Source organism: Phaseolus vulgaris, chromosome 3 (genome assembly GCF_051622355.1).
Source record: "Phaseolus vulgaris cultivar YP4 chromosome 3, ASM5162235v1, whole genome shotgun sequence".
Classification (NCBI taxonomy): Eukaryota; Viridiplantae; Streptophyta; class Magnoliopsida; order Fabales; family Fabaceae; genus Phaseolus; species Phaseolus vulgaris.
This window is the reverse complement of record NC_143500.1, coordinates 19554589-19561933: the sequence shown is the minus strand read 5'-3', so window position 1 is coordinate 19561933 and position 7345 is coordinate 19554589.

Genomic DNA, 7345 nt, shown 5'->3' with positions numbered 1-7345 from the left:
TATCTTTGAAAAAACATTCACTTTCTTATAGTTTCCTAGGTTGTAAAACCTCAGATTGTAAATGAGAGAAGTAATAAACATATCAAAACACAATTTTAACGCGTGAAATTGTTTTTCAAAGATATCACAAGTGTTTCAATCAATTAATAGACCTTAGATTGTAAAAGAAGTATTAAAACATATCAAAATACAATTTGAACACATGAAATGGTTTTTCAGAGGTATTATCACAAGTGTTTGAATCAAGTAATAGACCTTAGATTGTAAAAGAAGTATTAAACATATGAAAACACTATTTTAACACATGAAATTGTTTTTCAAAGATATTCATAAGTGTTTCAATCAGTTAATAGACTAAGATTGTAAGAGAAATATTAAACATATCAAAACACAATTTGAACACATGAAATTGGTTTTCAAAGATATCGTAAGTGCTTTCAATCAATTAATAGCGAAAAGAACAAGTTGCAAACACTCAGTTAGGTAATACGCTTGTTTTCGACAGTTAAGATACTTTTAAACTATTATTATTATCTTTGAAAAAACATTCACTTTCTTATAGTTTCCTAGGTTGTAAAACCTCAGATTGTAAATGAGAGAAGTAATAAACATATCAAAACACAATTTTAACGCGTGAAATTGTTTTTCAAAGATATCACAAGTGTTTCAATCAATTAATAGACCTTAGATTGTAAAAGAAGTATTAAAACATATCAAAATACAATTTGAACACATGAAATGGTTTTTCAGAGGTATTATCACAAGTGTTTGAATCAAGTAATAGACCTTAGATTGTAAAAGAAGTATTAAACATATGAAAACACTATTTTAACACATGAAATTGTTTTTCAAAGATATTCATAAGTGTTTCAATCAGTTAATAGACTAAGATTGTAAGAGAAATATTAAACATATCAAAACACAATTTGAACACATGAAATTGGTTTTCAAAGATATCGTAAGTGCTTTCAATCAATTAATAGCGAAAAGAACAAGTTGCAAACACTTAGTTAAGTAATACGCTTGTTTTCGACAGTTAAGATACTTTTAAACTATTATTATTATCTTTGAAAAAACATTCACTTTCTTATAGTTTCCTAGGTTGTAAAACCTCAGATTGTAAATGAGAGAAGTAATAAACATATCAAAACACAATTTTAACGCGTGAAATTGTTTTTCAAAGATATCACAAGTGTTTCAATCAATTAATAGACCTTAGATTGTAAAAGAAGTATTAAAACATATCAAAATACAATTTGAACACATGAAATGGTTTTTCAGAGGTATTATCACAAGTGTTTGAATCAAGTAATAGACCTTAGATTGTAAAAGAAGTATTAAACATATGAAAACACTATTTTAACACATGAAATTGTTTTTCAAAGATATTCATAAGTGTTTCAATCAGTTAATAGACTAAGATTGTAAGAGAAATATTAAACATATCAAAACACAATTTGAACACATGAAATTGGTTTTCAAAGATATCGTAAGTGCTTTCAATCAATTAATAGCGAAAAGAACAAGTTGCAAACACTCAGTTAGGTAATACGCTTGTTTTCGACAGTTAAGATACTTTTAAACTATTATTATTATCTTTGAAAAAACATTCACTTTCTTATAGTTTCCTAGGTTGTAAAACCTCAGATTGTAAATGAGAGAAGTAATAAACATATCAAAACACAATTTTAACGCGTGAAATTGTTTTTCAAAGATATCACAAGTGTTTCAATCAATTAATAGACCTTAGATTGTAAAATAAGTATTAAAACATATCAAAATACAATTTGAACACATGAAATGGTTTTTCAAAGGTATGATCACAAGTGTTTGAATCAAGTAATAGACTTTAGATTGTAAAAGAAGTATTAAACATATGAAAACACAATTTTAACACATGAAATTGTTTTTCAAAGATATTCATAAGTGTTTCAATCAGTTAATAGACTAAGATTGTAAGAGAAATATTAAACATATCAAAACACAATTTGAACACATGAAATTGGTTTTCAAAGATATCGTAAGTGCTTTCAATCAATTAATAGCGAAAAGAACAAGTTGCAAACACTTAGTTAAGTAATACGCTTGTTTTCGACAGTTAAGATACTTTTAAACTATTATTATTATCTTTGAAAAAACATTCACTTTCTTATAGTTTCCTAGGTTGTAAAACCTCAGATTGTAAATGAGAGAAGTAATAAACATATCAAAACACAATATTAACGCGTGAAATTGTTTTTCAAAGATATCACAAGTGTTTCAATCAATTAATAGACCTTAGATTGTAAAAGAAGTATTAAAACATATCAAAATACAATTTGAACACATGAAATGGTTTTTCAGAGGTATTATCACAAGTGTTTGAATCAAGTAATAGACCTTAGATTGTAAAAGAAGTATTAAACATATGAAAACACTATTTTAACACATTAAATTGTTTTTCAAAGATATTCATAAGTGTTTCAATCAGTTAATAGACTAAGATTGTAAGAGAAATATTAAACATATCAAAACACAATTTGAACACATGAAATTGGTTTTCAAAGATATCGTAAGTGCTTTCAATCAATTAATAGCGAAAAGAACAAGTTGCAAACACTCAGTTAGGTAATACGCTTGTTTTCGACAGTTAAGATACTTTTAAACTATTATTATTATCTTTGAAAAAACATTCACTTTCTTATAGTTTCCTAGGTTGTAAAACCTCAGATTGTAAATGAGAGAAGTAATAAACATATCAAAACACAATTTTAACGCGTGAAATTGTTTTTCAAAGATATCACAAGTGTTTCAATCAATTAATAGACCTTAGATTGTAAAATAAGTATTAAAACATATCAAAATACAATTTGAACACATGAAATGGTTTTTCAAAGGTATGATCACAAGTGTTTGAATCAAGTAATAGACTTTAGATTGTAAAAGAAGTATTAAACATATGAAAACACAATTTTAACACATGAAATTGTTTTTCAAAGATATTCATAAGTGTTTCAATCAGTTAATAGACTAAGATTGTAAGAGAAATATTAAACATATCAAAACACAATTTGAACACATGAAATTGGTTTTCAAAGATATCGTAAGTGCTTTCAATCAATTAATAGCGAAAAGAACAAGTTGCAAACACTTAGTTAAGTAATACGCTTGTTTTCGACAGTTAAGATACTTTTAAACTATTATTATTATCTTTGAAAAAACATTCACTTTCTTATAGTTTCCTAGGTTGTAAAACCTCAGATTGTAAATGAGAGAAGTAATAAACATATCAAAACACAATTTTAACGCGTGAAATTGTTTTTCAAAGATATCACAAGTGTTTCAATCAATTAATAGACCTTAGATTGTAAAAGAAGTATTAAAACATATCAAAATACAATTTGAACACATGAAATGGTTTTTCAAAGGTATTATCACAAGTGTTTGAATCAAGTAATAGACCTTAGATTGTAAAAGAAGTATTAAACATATGAAAACACTATTTTAACACATGAAATTGTTTTTCAAAGATATTCATAAGTGTTTCAATCAGTTAATAGACTAAGATTGTAAGAGAAATATTAAACATATCAAAACACAATTTGAACACATGAAATTGGTTTTCAAAGATATCGTAAGTGCTTTCAATCAATTAATAGCGAAAAGAACAAGTTGCAAACACTTAGTTAAGTAATACGCTTGTTTTCGACAGTTAAGATACTTTTAAACTATTATTATTATCTTTGAAAAAACATTCACATTCTTATAGTTTCCTAGGTTGTAAAACCTCAGATTGTAAATGAGAGAAGTAATAAACATATCAAAACACAATTTTAACGCGTGAAATTGTTTTTCAAAGATATCACAAGTGTTTCAATCAATTAATAGACCTTAGATTGTAAAAGAAGTATTAAAACATATCAAAATACAATTTGAACACATGAAATGGTTTTTCAAAGGCATGATTACAAGTGTTTGAATCAAGTAATAGACTTTAGATTGTAAAAGAAGTATTAAACATATGAAAACACAATTTTAACACATGAAATTGTTTTTCAAAGATATTCATAAGTGTTTCAATCAGTTAATAGACTAAGATTGTAAGAGAAATATTAAACATATCAAAACACAATTTGAACACATGAAATTGGTTTTCAAAGATATCGTAAGTGTTTTCAATCAATTAATAGCGAAAAGAACAAGTTGCAAACACTTAGTTAAGTAATACGCTTGTTTTCGACAGTTAAGATACTTTTAAACTATTATTATTATATTTGAAAAAACATTCACTTTCTTATAGTTTCCTAGGTTGCAAAACCTCAGATTGTAAATGAGAGAAGTAATAAACATATCAAAACACAATTTTAACGCGTGAAATTGTTTTTCAAAGATATCACAAGTGTTTCAATCAATTAATAGACCTTAGATTGTAAAAGAAGTATTAAAACATATCAAAATACAATTTGAACACATGAAATGGTTTTCAAAGGTATTATCACAAGTGTTTCAATCAAGTAATAGACCTTAGATTGTAAAAGAAGTATTAAACATATGAAAACACAATTTTAACACATGAAATTGTTTTTCAAAGATATTCACAAGTGTTTCAATCAGTTAATAGACTAAGATTGTAAGAGAAATATTAAACATATCAAAACACAATTTGAACACATGAAATTGGTTTTCAAAGATATCGTAAGTGCTTTCAATCAATTAATAGCGAAAAGAACAAGTTGCAAACACTTAGTTAAGTAATACCCTTGTTTTCGACAGTTAAGATACTTTTAAACTATTATTATTATCTTTGAAAAAACATTCACTTTCTTATAGTTTCCTAGGTTGTAAAACCTCAGATTGTAAATGAGAGAAGTAATAAACATATCAAAACACAATTTTAACGCGTGAAATTGTTTTTCAAAGATATCACAAGTGTTTCAATCAATTAATAGACCTTAGATTGTAAAAGAAGTATTAAAAACATATCAAAATACAATTTGAACACATGAAATGGTTTTTCAAAGGTATTATCACAAGTGTTTGAATCAAGTAATAGACCTTAGATTGTAAAAGAAGTATTAAACATATGAAAACACTATTTTAACACATGAAATTGTTTTTCAAAGATATTCATAAGTGTTTCAATCAGTTAATAGACTAAGATTGTAAGAGAAATATTAAACATATCAAAACACAATTTGAACACATGAAATTGGTTTTCAAAGATATCGTAAGTGCTTTCAATCAATTAATAGCGAAAAGAACAAGTTGCAAACACTCAGTTAGGTAATACGCTTGTTTTCGACAGTTAAGATACTTTTAAACTATTATTATTATCTTTGAAAAAACATTCACTTTCTTATAGTTTCCTAGGTTGTAAAACCTCAGATTGTAAATGAGAGAAGTAATAAACATATCAAAACACAATTTTAACGCGTGAAATTGTTTTTCAAAGATATCACAAGTGTTTCAATCAATTAATAGACCTTAGATTGTAAAAGAAGTATTAAAAACATATCAAAATACAATTTGAACACATGAAATGGTTTTTCAAAGGTATTATCACAAGTGTTTGAATCAAGTAATAGACCTTAGATTGTAAAAGAAGTATTAAACATATGAAAACACTATTTTAACACATGAAATTGTTTTTCAAAGATATTCATAAGTGTTTCAATCAGTTAATAGACTAAGATTGTAAGAGAAATATTAAACATATCAAAACACAATTTGAACACATGAAATTGGTTTTCAAAGATATCGTAAGTGCTTTCAATCAATTAATAGCGAAAAGAACAAGTTGCAAACACTCAGTTAGGTAATACGCTTGTTTTCGACAGTTAAGATACTTTTAAACTATTATTATTATCTTTGAAAAAACATTCACTTTCTTATAGTTTCCTAGGTTGTAAAACCTCAGATTGTAAATGAGAGAAGTAATAAACATATCAAAACACAATTTTAACGCGTGAAATTGTTTTTCAAAGATATCACAAGTGTTTCAATCAATTAATAGACCTTAGATTGTAAAATAAGTATTAAAACATATCAAAATACAATTTGAACACATGAAATGGTTTTTCAAAGGTATGATCACAAGTGTTTGAATCAAGTAATAGACTTTAGATTGTAAAAGAAGTATTAAACATATGAAAACACAATTTTAACACATGAAATTGTTTTTCAAAGATATTCATAAGTGTTTCAATCAGTTAATAGACTAAGATTGTAAGAGAAATATTAAACATATCAAAACACAATTTGAACACATGAAATTGGTTTTCAAAGATATCGTAAGTGCTTTCAATCAATTAATAGCGAAAAGAACAAGTTGCAAACACTTAGTTAAGTAATACGCTTGTTTTCGACAGTTAAGATACTTTTAAACTATTATTATTATCTTTGAAAAAACATTCACTTTCTTATAGTTTCCTAGGTTGTAAAACCTCAGATTGTAAATGAGAGAAGTAATAAACATATCAAAACACAATTTTAACGCGTGAAATTGTTTTTCAAAGATATCACAAGTGTTTCAATCAATTAATAGACCTTAGATTGTAAAAGAAGTATTAAAACATATCAAAATACAATTTGAACACATGAAATGGTTTTTCAAAGGTATTATCACAAGTGTTTGAATCAAGTAATAGACCTTAGATTGTAAAAGAAGTATTAAACATATGAAAACACTATTTTAACACATGAAATTGTTTTTCAAAGATATTCATAAGTGTTTCAATCAGTTAATAGACTAAGATTGTAAGAGAAATATTAAACATATCAAAACACAATTTGAACACATGAAATTGGTTTTCAAAGATATCGTAAGTGCTTTCAATCAATTAATAGCGAAAAGAACAAGTTGCAAACACTCAGTTAGGTAATACGCTTGTTTTCGACAGTTAAGATACTTTTAAACTATTATTATTATCTTTGAAAAAACATTCACTTTCTTATAGTTTCCTAGGTTGTAAAACCTCAGATTGTAAATGAGAGAAGTAATAAACATATCAAAACACAATTTTAACGCGTGAAATTGTTTTTCAAAGATATCACAAGTGTTTCAATCAATTAATAGACCTTAGATTGTAAAATAAGTATTAAAACATATCAAAATACAATTTGAACACATGAAATGGTTTTTCAAAGGTATGATCACAAGTGTTTGAATCAAGTAATAGACTTTAGATTGTAAAAGAAGTATTAAACATATGAAAACACAATTTTAACACATGAAATTGTTTTTCAAAGATATTCATAAGTGTTTCAATCAGTTAATAGACTAAGATTGTAAGAGAAATATTAAACATATCAAAACACAATTTGAACACATGAAATTGGTTTTCAAAGATATCGTAAGTGCTTTCAA